Below are 12,316 nucleotides of genomic sequence, written 5' to 3' on the forward strand. Positions count from 1 at the left end.
CTTTAAATCAACCTGACGGAAACAAATAAATCTAACAATAACCCCACCAGATAAACCTAAAGACAATGAAAAAAAATTAAACTTGAAACCCAAATAAGAAATAACCTTCATAAAACGAAAAATACCGTAACCACATAACTTTAATAAAACACCAGCAAGAATCATTCTACCTGAAATAGGAGCCTCAACATGGGCCTTAGGAAGCCACAAATGAACCAAAAATATCGGCATCTTAACTAAAAAAGCAAGAATTATAAACACATAAAATATAAAATAATAAGAACCAAAATCAACCAATAAAGGAAAATATAAAGTATTAGAAAAATCATAAACCTTAAATAACACTAATAATAAAGGCAATCTAGCAACCAGAGTATAAAAAATTAAATAAACACCAGCCTGCAACCGTTCAAGTTGATAGCCTCAACCCAAAATCAAAAGTAAAGTAGGAACCAATCTAGCCTAAAAAAAAATATAAAAAGATAGAAGACTCCATCTAGTAAACGAACCATAAAGCATAATCATTAAAATTAAGACTATAAAGACAAAAAAATTAGAATGATAAGAACTTAAATAAACTGAACCTCTAGCAGTAATTATTAAGGAACAAATTCAAAAACTAAGCAGAATCAAAGTAAAAGAAAAATAGTCAATACCAAAATAATATCTAGTCATATTCAAATCTGCATATGAATAAACACAAATCATAAAAACAAAACTAGACAGAAACATTAAAGATTGAACCAACCATCAACAATTATTGACCAAACAAAGAGGGATCAAAAAAATAGTTATAAATAAATACTTTATCATAAAGATAAACCAAAAGAATTTAAAAAATCATTCCCATGAGAACGAATTGTTGAAACTAAAATAGAAAGACCTAAAGCACCTTCACAAACAGAAAAAACCAAAAAATAACAGGAAAAAAATATTCATAATCAAACTCAATAAGAAAAACAATAACCAATATAAATAAAGAAAGAACAATATATTCTAATCTCAAAAGAACCATTAATCAATGCTTACGTTTAGAAGAAAAAACATAAACAACAGCAAAATAAATCAATAAAGAAGTAAAGACAGTGATTATAAACATTAGTTTTAATAGTTTAAAAAGAACGCCGGTCTTGTAAACCGAAAATAAGTCCAGCCCCCACTTTTAAAACTTCAGAGGTGGAAAAGCTTTCCATCATCGGTCCCCAAAAACGATATTTTTAATAAACTAACCCCTGAAATGATCAAAATAATAATTATATCGCTATCAAACGTAATAAATATTAATTTTATTAAATTAAGACACCCAATATAAATTATGCTTTTCATTATCCTACAAACTTTTCTAGTTGGACTAATAACCAGAACAATAATGGAAAGATATTGATTATCATATATTTTATTTTTAACGTTTCTTGGTGGTATATTAGTTCTATTTATTTATATTACGAGAATTTCATCAAACGAAATATTTCAACCTAAATCAATTACGATAATTATTACCTTAACAATATGAATATTTATCATATCAACATTAATTATTTTAGATATAACAATATTTACAGACTTTTTCAAAAATACTGAAACTATAAATATTGATAATTCAATCAATTATCAAGAAATAAGAATATCTTAAAAAAACTATATAATAGACCAACATTCATTATCACAATAATAGTAATAATTTATTTATTTTTAGCACTATTAGCGGTTGTTAAAATCACCAACATTAACCATGGGCCTATTTGTAAAATAAGATAATTTACTAATGAATAAACCCTTACGATTGAGACATCCTTTAATTAAAATCATTAATAACTCTTTAGTTGATTTACCTGCACCAACAAATATTTCATTTTCATGGAATTTTGGGTCCCTACTAGGGTTATGTTTGGTAATTCAAATTGTAACTGGACTATTTTTACATCAAATATTGAAATAGCATTTAGTAGTGTAGTTCACATCTGCCGAGACGTAAATAATGGCTGAATTATTCGAACCTTACATGCAAATGGAGCTTCTATATTTTTTATTTGTATTTATTTACATGTCGGACGAGGAATTTACTATGGATCTTACTTATACATACACACCTGAATAATTGGTACAGTAATCTTATTCTTAGTTATGGCAACTGCATTTATAGGATACGTTTTACCTTGAGGTCAAATATCATTCTGAGGTGCGACAGTAATTACTAATTTATTGTCAGCAATTCCGTATTTAGGAACAGATTTAGTTCAATGAGTATGAGAAGGGTTTGCTGTTGATAATGCAACATTAAATCGATTCTTTACATTCCATTTTGTACTACCGTTTATTATTGCTGCAATGGCAGCAATTCATTTATTCTTCCTCCACCAAACAGGGTCTAATAACCCCTTAGGCCTAAATGGAGATATTGAAAAAATCCCATTTCACCCATACTTTACTTTCAAGGACTCTATTACATTTGTATTAATAACATCATTATTAATTATACTGTGCTTGATTAATCCTTACCTCCTGGGAGATCCAGATAATTTTGTACCTGCCAACCCATTAGTAACCCCCGTCCATATTCACCCAGAATGATATTTCTTATTTGCATATGCAATTCTACGATCAATCCCTAATAAACTAGGAGGTATTATTGCATTATTCTTATCAATTAGAATCTTAATAATTTTACCATTTTATAATAAAACACCATTCCGAGGTATTCAATTCTATCCTATCAATCAGATTTTATTCTGAATTATAGTAGTTGTTGTATGCTTATTAACATGAATTGGAAAACGACCTGTTGAAGAACCTTACATTATAACAGGACAAATCTTAACAATTATCTACTTTACATACATCTTAATTAATGTACATGTTGCAAACGCATGAGGTAAACTAATTAAGGAATAATAAGTTAATTAGCTTAGGAAAAGTATATGTTTTGAAAACATAAAACTAGAAGTTTAACTCTTCTATTAACTTTTCTTAAAAAATTTCACTAAATAAATGAAATAAATAAAATCTTTAAACCAACAAAGAAATTTAAAAAATTTAAGGTAATGGCAAAAAACTTTTTCAAGCTAAGTACATTAACTTATCATAACGAAAACGTGGTAATGTCCCACGAACTCAAATAAAACCAAAGGACATAACAGCAAGCTTAATAAAAAATATAAAAGAATAAAAGTCACCACCTAAAAAAATTAAAGCTAATAATATTCTTATAAAAACAATTCTAGTATATTCAGCTAAAAAAATTAAAGTAAAACCACCTGCACCATATTCAATATTAAAACCTGAAACTAACTCAGATTCACCTTCGGCAAAGTCAAAAGGAGTGCGGTTAGTCTCAGCTAAACAAGAAGCAAAACAAGCTAAAGCTACAGGAAAAGAAATAATAATAAATCAACAATAAAGCTGATAATTTATAAAATCAAACATGTTAAAACTACCAATTAAAATAATTAAAGATAATAAAATTAAAGCCAAACTAACTTCGTATGAAATTGTTTGAGCAACAGAACGAAGAGAACCTAGTAAAGAATAATTTGAATTAGAAGACCAACCAGCAATTACAACAGTATAAACACCTAATCTAGTACAACATAAAAAAAACAAAAATCCATAAGAAAAAGAACACATATAATTTAAGTAAGGGAAAATCACTCAAACAGCCTAGGAAATTATTAAATTAAAAACAGGAGAAAAGTAATAAAGTAAATAATTAGATATAATAGGAATTGGCTGCTCCTTACAAATTAACTTGATAGCTTCACTAAAGGGTTGAGGAATTCCAACAAAACCTACCTTATTTGGACCCTTTCGAATTTGAATGTTACCTAAAAACTTATGCTCTAATAAAGTTAAAAAAGCAACACTAATTAAAACACAAATAACTAATAAAAGAAAATTCAAAATAAACATAAATAAATCATAAAGTATCAATACCATTTGTAGAAAAAATCTACATAAATGAATTCTAAATTGAACACATTAATCGGTCAAAATAGTAATTTAATTGGTATTAATCAATAAAATGAAAAATATTTCAACCATATGGTCCTTTCATACTAATAAGAATTAATAATCTTCGGATAGAAACCGACCTGGCTCACGCCGGTCTGAACTCAGATCATGTAAGAATTTAAAGGTCGAACAGACCTAATTACTGGGCTACTGCACCCAAAATTTTTCTTAATCTAACATCGAGGTCGCAATCTGCTTTGTCGATATGAGCTCTGACAAACAATTACGCTGTTATCCCTAAGGTAACTTAATCTTATGATCATAAATTATGGATCAAAACAACAAACATAAATAAATGATAAAATAATGAAGAGTTTATTTATTCTTCATGTCACCCCAACAAAAAAATCATTAAATATAGAAAGACAAACAAATAACTATATAAAAATAAAATGTTAAGCTCTATAGGGTCTTCTCGTCCTAAAGAAAAATTTAAGCCTTTTGACTCAAAACTTAAATTCAAAAATTTATTAAGAGACAGTTGATTTCTCGTCAAGCCATTCATTCCAGCCACTAATTAAGAGACTAATGATTATGCTACCTTTGCACAGTCAAAATACCGCGGCTCTTTAAAAATCTGCTCAGTGAGCAGGCCACACTTCAAAGTGTTTTCAAGAGGACATATCTTTGATAAACAGGTGGAAATTATATACAAATAAATATACTAATTCTATCATTATTACAAAAATTTTAAAATTAAATTTATAATCTTAATAAAAGACCTAAAATAATAATAAAATCAAAAATAAAAATAATAATCTAAAATGTAATCTTAGAGATAGCTGGTTTAAAGCTTACTATTATATTTTATAATACAAATTATAGGTTATTAACTTCAAAACTTATCCCTTAAAGAATAAATAAGTTAATATTTATACCAAAAAAATTAAATAAAAACAAATAACTTCAAAAAATTAAATATTTTCTTAAGAAACTAGATATTTTGGGAAACGATTAACATCTCATTTCTTTAAATAATTTAATAATAATTATGATACATTAACTATAAATTATTTATAAATGAACCCAAATCGAGACAAGTAAAGTAAATACTAAAATATTGATAAACCCTGATACAAAAGGTACAATAAAAAATTTACTTTTAAAAATTTAAAATAATATTTCATAAAACAATTACATTACCAATAAACTGTAATCTAAAAAATCAATTCTACAAAATATACTAAGACAAAATTCGACAAAATTATTTTTATTAAATAATTAAATAAAAAAATAAATATAATAAAATAAATAATCAACATATCCTGATTTGCACAGAAAAATTTTCAGTGTAAATGAATCACTTTACTAATAAGTTATATCTTGAAACTCTTCCTAGATACACTTTCCAGTACATCTACTATGTTACGACTTATCTCATCTAAATTGAAGCTAAATTAAAATAATAAAATAGAATAATCAATAATGAGAGCGACAGGCGATGTGTACACATCTCAGAGGCAATATCAGTTAAATTAAATAAATGAAATTACTATCAAATCCACCTTCATTAATAGTATTTCACCATCAAATCCGTTATAAACAAAAATCTATTGTAACCCACCTCCACTTAACTATAAGCTGCACCTTGACCTGAAATATTTTATAAATATAAATCTTGAGAATTATAACTCTAAAAAGATTCTCTGATAACGGAGATATACAAACAAATTAATTAAGTAGAGTAAATCGTGTACTATCAATCACGGGGTAGGTTCCTCTGAATGGAATGAGATACCGCCAAATTCTTTGGGTTTAAAGACCTTAACTAATAGTACCCTGGTAAATATAATTAACATTTAAAATAATAGGGTATCTAATCCTAGTTTATTATTCAAATTTCACGGATTCATAAAAAGAGCTATAAATAAATTTTAACATTTCACCTTACAAATTAATATTTTAACCCTAAAAATATAAACAACTGTTTTAACCAATAATATTTACCTCAAAATGATATTTGACCTCAAGGTAAAATGTATCCTATAAATGCAGTTGCTATAACTAAGAAAAGGATTACTGTACCAATTATTCAGGTGTGTATGTAAATGTAAGATCCATAGTAAATTCCTCGTCCGACATGTAAATAAATACAAATAAAAAATATAGAAGCTCCATTTGCATGTAAGGTTCGAATAATTCAGCCATTATTTATGTCTCGGCAGATGTGAACTACACTACTAAATGCTCTTTCAATATTTGATGTATAATGTATAGCTAAAAATAGTCCAGTTACAATTTGAATTACCAAACATAACCCTAGTAGGGACCCAAAAGTCCATCAAAATGAAATATTTGTTGGTGCAGGTAAATCAACTCAAGAGTTATTAATGATTTTAATTAAAGGATGTCTCAATCGAAAGGGTTTATTCATTAGTAAATTGTCTTATTTAACGAATAGGCCCCTGGTTAATGTTTGTGATTTTAACAACTTCTAGTAGTACTAAAAATAAATATATTATCATTATTATTGTGATAATGAATGTTGGTCTATTATATAGTTTTTCTAAAGATATTGTTATTTCTTGATAATTGATTGAATTATCAATATTTATAGTTTCAGTATTTTTGAAAAAGTCTATAAATGTTGTTATATCTAAAATAAATAATGTTGATATGATAAATATTCATATTGTTAAGGTAATAATTATCGTAATTGATTTAGGTTGAAATATTTCGTTTGATGAAATTCTCGTAATATAAATAAATAGAACTAATATACCACCAAGAAACGTTAAAAATAAAATATATGATAATCAATATCTTTCCATTATTGTTCCTGTTATTAGTCCAACTAGAAAAGTTTGTAGGATAATGGAAAGCATTATTGATATTGGGTGTCTTAATTTAATAAAATTAATATTTATTACGTTTGATAGCGATATAATTATTATTTTGATCATTTCAGGGGTTAGTTTATTAAAGATATCGGTTTTGCGGACCGACGATGGTAAGCTTTTCCACCTCTGAAGTTTTAAAAGTGGGGGCTGGACTTATTTCCGGTTTACAAGACCATCGTTTTTTTTAAACTTTTAAACTAATGTTTATGTTCTCTGTGTTTACTTCTTTATTGATTTATGTTGCTGGTGTTTATGTATTTTATTCTAAATGTAAGCATTTATTAATGGTTCTTTTGAGATTAGAATATATTGTTCTTTCTTTATTTATATTGGTTATTGTTTTTCTCATTGAGTTTGATTATGATTATTTTTTTCCCGTTATTTTTTGGTTTTTTCTGTTTGTGAAGGTGAATTAGGTCTTTCTGTTTTAGTTTCAATAATTCGTTCTCATGGGAATCATTTTTTTAATTCTTTTGGTTTATCTTTATGTTAAAGTCTTTATTTATAACTATTTTTTTGATCCCTTTTTGTTTGGTCAATAATTGTTGATGGTTGGTTCATTCTTTAATGTTTCTGTCAAGTTTTGTTTTTATGATTTGTGTTTATTCATATGCAGATTTGAATATGACTAGATATTATTTTGGTATTGATTTTTTTCTTTTACTTTGATTCTGCTTAGTTTTTGAATTTGTTCCTTAATAATTACTGCTAGAGGTTCAGTTTATTTAAGATCTTATCATTCTAATTTTTTTGTCTTTATAGTCTTAATTTTAATGATTATGCTTTATTGTTCGTTTGCTAGATTGAGTCTTCTTTCTCTTTATGTTTTTTTTGATGCTAGATTGCTTCATACTTTACTTTTGATTTTGGGTTGAGGCTATCAACCTGAACGGTTGCAGGCTGGTGTTTATTTCATTTTTTATACTCTGCTTGCTAGATTGCCTTTATTATTAGTGTATTTAAGGTTTATTATTTTTCTAATACTTTATATTTTCCTTTATTGGTTGATTTTGGTTCTTATTATTTTATATTTTATGTGTTTATAATTCTTGCTTTTTTAGTTAAGATGCCGATATTTTTGGTTCATTTGTGGCTTCCTAAGGCCCATGTTGAGGCCCCTATTTCAGGTAGAATGATTCTTGCTGGTGTATTATTAAAGTTAGGTGGTTACGGTATTTTTCGTGTTATGAAGGTTATTTCTTATTTGGGTTTAAAGTTTAATTATTTTTGATAGTCTTTAGGTTTATCTGGTGGGGTTATTGTTACATTGATTTGTTTTCGTCAGGTTGATTTAAAGTCTTTAATTGCATATTCTTCTGTTGCTCATATAGGAATGGTTATTGTAGGATTGATAACAATGAATTGATGAGGTTGTATGGGTTCTCTTTCTTTAATGGTTCATCATGGTTAGTGTTCTTCTGGTTTATTTTGTTTATCTAATATTATTTATGAGCGTTTAGGTAGACGAAGATTATTAATTAACAAGGGTATAATTAATTTGATACCAAGAATGGCTTTATGATGATTCCTTTTGAGATCTTCTAATATAGCTGCTCCTCCTTCTTTAAATTTGGTAGGTGAACTTAGATTATTAAATAGAATTATATCTTGATCTTCTTTTAGATATTTTGCTTTAATTTTTTTGTCTTTTTTTAGAGCTGTTTATCATTTATATATGTTTTCCTCAGCATGGTAATTATTATTCTGATGTTTATACTTGTTCTCTTGGTTATTTTCGTGAATATCATCCTTTACTTTTACATTGATTGCTTTTAAATATTCTTTGTTTAAACGGAGAGTATTTTTTTGTTAAGGTTGCTTGATTATTTTAATTAAAAATGTTGTTTCGTGGAGTCAATGATATGAAGTTTTCATCTTAGGCCATGAATTGGTTTTCTATTTGTTCTTTGAGTTTTTTACTTTATTTTTTTCTAGAACTATAATTTTTATTTTGGGTTTTTATTATTTAATAATTGATTATAGAGTTTTTGTTGAATGAGAACTTTTTAATTTAAATGGTTCTATGGTTGTTATGACTTTAATTTTGGATTGAATGTCTTTTATTTTTATGTCTTTTGTTATGTATATTTCTTCTTTGGTTATTTATTATAGAGAGGATTATATGTCGGGAGAAAAAAATATAAATCGTTTTATTATTATTGTTTTAATATTTATTCTTTCTATAGGTTTTTTAATTATCAGTCCTAATTTGATTAGAATTTTATTGGGATGGGATGGTTTAGGTTTAGTTTCTTATTGTTTAGTTATTTATTATCAAAATGTGAGATCTTATAGTGCGGGTATGTGAACTGCACTTTCTAGTCGTATTGGTGATGTTGCTATTTTAATTTCTGTTACTTGAATATTGAATTTTGGTGGTTGAAATTGTATTTATAATTATGATTTTATTTCTAATTCTTTTGAAATAAAGCTAATTACTATATTAATTGTTTTAGCAGCTATAACTAAAAGAGCTCAAATTCCCTTTTACTTCTTGACTTCCTGCTGCTATGGCTGCCCCTACTCCTGTTTCTGCTTTGGTTCACTCTTCTACTCTTGTTACTGATGGGATTCATTTATTAATTTGTTTCAGACCAATATTAGATACTTATAATTGTGGTTGATTCTTACTTTTAATTGGTTGTATAACTATGTTTATGGCTGGTTTGGGAGCAAATTTTGAATTTGATTTAAAGAAAATTATTGCTCTTTCTACTTTAAGACAACTTGGTTTAATAATAAGAATTTTGGCTATGAGTTATCCAAAACTTGCATTTTTTCATTTATTAGCTCATGCTTTATTTCAGGCTTTATTGTTTATGTGTGCAGGTTCAATAATTCATAATTTAAAGGATTCTCAGGATATTCGTTTTATAGGTTCAATTGTTAATTTTATGCCTTTAACTCAGTTTGTTTTAATGTTTCTAGTTTGTCTTTGTGTGGTATACCATTTTTAGCAGGTTTTTATTCAAAGGATTTAATTCTAGAAATGGTTTGTTTAAAATGAATTAATTGTTTGATTTTTTTTCTTTATTTCTTTTCTACTGGTTTAACTGCTTCTTATTCTTTTCGTCTTTTTTATTATTCAATATCTGGTGATAATAATTTTTATTCTACATTTTCTTTTGATGATAAGGGTTATTATATTTCTTTTGGTATAATTGGTTTATTGTTTGTTGCAGTTTTTGATAGTAGTCTTTTGTCTTGGTTAATTTTTCCTGTTCCTCATGTGATTGCCTTGCCTTATTATTTAAAGTTTTTAACTATTACTGCAGTTGTTTTGGGTGCTTATTTCTAATTTTGATTTTTCTCAAAATTTATTTTCTTTAAGTGTACTTTCTTTTGTCAGATTTGCTGGTTCTATGTGGTTTATACCTTTTATTTCGACTAAGTTTATTAGATATTTTCCTTTAAAATTGGGTTATTGTTCATCTAAATCATTTGATTATGGTTGAGGTGAATTATTTGGTGGTCAAGGTTTGTATAGACTATTTATTTATTTAATTAGTTATATACAAGGTTGATATGATTCTAATTTTAAGATGTATCTTTTAACTTTTATTATTTTAATATTTAATTTGGTGGTACTATTTTTCGTTTACTTAAATAGCTTATAATTAGAGCGTGACACTGAAGATGTTAAGGAGGTATTTTTACTTTAAGGTATTTATAAATATACATATATTATTTTTACAGTGAAAATGTAATGTTTTATTTAAACTATATAAATTTTAGAAATGTTAACGGAGTTTAACCGCTAATATAAAAAGTTAGCAGCTTTGATATTGGCTTTACATTTCCTTAATTGGAACTTTACAGTTCAATTATATTATTAACAGTAATACGCCTCTTTTTGGCTTCAATTAATAAAAATAAACTTATGTTTAACTACAACCCCTTATTCTGCTCATTGTAAGGCTCCTTGATTTCATTCATGGTATAGTCCACCTAATAATACTATAATAAAAAATATTGTTGATACTGTTCAGATTATAATGTCTGAAGTTTTAAAAATAATTACAATTGGGAGGATTAGTGCGATTTCTACATCAAAAATTAAGAAAATTACTGCAATTAAGAAGAATCGAAGTGATAATGGTATTCGTGCTGATCTTTTTCGGTCAAATCCACACTCAAATGGTGATCTTTTTTCTCTGTCATTAATTAATTTTTTTGATAATGTTGTTGCAAGGATTATAACAATTATTGGAATAATAAATCTAATAAAAATTCTTGTAGATAAAATTAGGATTGTTTTTCTAGATTTATATCAAGCTTTTTGATTGGAAGTCAAATGTGCTATTTATACTAGAAAAACAATCATCTACCTCATCAATAAATAGAAATGTTTAAGAATAATCATACTATGTCTACAAAGTGTCAGTATCATGCTGCTGCTTCAAATCCAAAGTGGTGTCTTGGTGAGAAGTGGTTAATTGAATGTCGAAGTAGACATGTTGATAAGAAAATTGTTCTGATAATTACATGTAGACCATGGAATCCTGTTGCAACAAAGAATGTTGATCGATAAACTGCGTTTGCAATGGTGAAGGGTGCTTCTCAATATTCGTATGCTTGAAGTATAGTGAAGTATAGTCCTAGTAGTACTTTGAAGAATAGTCCTTGTAATGCTTGAGTATGATTAGATTCTATTAAACTGTGATGTGCTCATGTTACTGTTACTCCTGATGCTAAAAGAATAGCTGTATTAAGTAATGGAATTTGTATAGGATTAAAAGGTTGAATTCCTATTGGGGGTCATAATATCCCTAGTTCAATAGTGCGTGCTAGTCTTCTTCTAAAAAATGCTCAGAAAAATGAAACAAAGAATAGTACTTCTGATGCAATAAATAAAATTATTCCTCATCGTAATCCAATTGATACAAATCCCATATGTAGTCCTTGGTATGTTCCTTCTCGTACTACATCTCCTCATAATTGAATTATAGTTATTAGGGTAATTCCAAATCCGATTATAAATAAGTTAATGTTAAATAGGTGAATTCATTTTGCTACTCCTGATACAATACTATTGCTCCAATTGCTTCTGTTAATGGTCAAGGTTTGTAATGTACTAAGTGGAATTTGTGGCATGAGTGAGTTGTTAACATAAGTTTAGTATACTTCTTTAGAATATAAAGTTCTAAAAATTGAGAAAACATAGGCTTGAATTATTGCTACTGCTGATTCTAGAATTAACAGAAGTATTTGTCCAATAATTAATAGTGACATTAAGGTTATTGCTATAGATGGTCCTGTATTTCCTAGTACTGTTAATAGTAAGTGTCCTGCAATTATATTTGCTGCTAGTTGTACGGCTAGTGTACCTGGTCGAATGACATTTCTAATTGTTTCCATTAATACTATAAATGATATTAATGCAGGTGGTGTTCCTTGGGGGACAAGGTGTGTAAATATGTGATTGGTATGATTAATTCATCCAAATAACATAAATCTTAATCATATAG

The 12,316-nt window shown here is 27.1% G+C and overlaps 3 long non-coding RNA genes across 3 annotated transcripts in view; 2 read left to right on the top strand and 1 right to left on the bottom strand.

Moving 5' to 3' along the window:
* Positions 1–4,445, top strand: part of LOC126470426 (uncharacterized) — a 34,951-nt gene extending 30,506 nt beyond the window's left edge. Inside the window, exon 2 of the long non-coding RNA XR_007586183.1 lies at positions 4,251–4,445. This is a non-coding gene — a long non-coding RNA (uncharacterized LOC126470426). The remainder of the gene's footprint in view (positions 1–4,250) is intronic.
* LOC126470422 (uncharacterized) overlaps positions 1–4,595 on the bottom strand; it is a 35,243-nt gene extending 30,648 nt beyond the window's left edge. The window contains exon 1 of the long non-coding RNA XR_007586180.1: positions 4,387–4,595. This is a non-coding gene — a long non-coding RNA (uncharacterized LOC126470422). The remainder of the gene's footprint in view (positions 1–4,386) is intronic.
* The window catches only part of LOC126470425 (uncharacterized), a 103,746-nt gene that overhangs the window by 46,137 nt on the left and 45,293 nt on the right, over positions 1–12,316 (top strand). The gene's annotated exons all lie outside the window — the stretch shown is intronic.

Source organism: Schistocerca serialis, chromosome 3, assembly GCF_023864345.2.
Source record: "Schistocerca serialis cubense isolate TAMUIC-IGC-003099 chromosome 3, iqSchSeri2.2, whole genome shotgun sequence".
NCBI lineage: Eukaryota > Metazoa > Arthropoda > Insecta > Orthoptera > Acrididae > Schistocerca > Schistocerca serialis.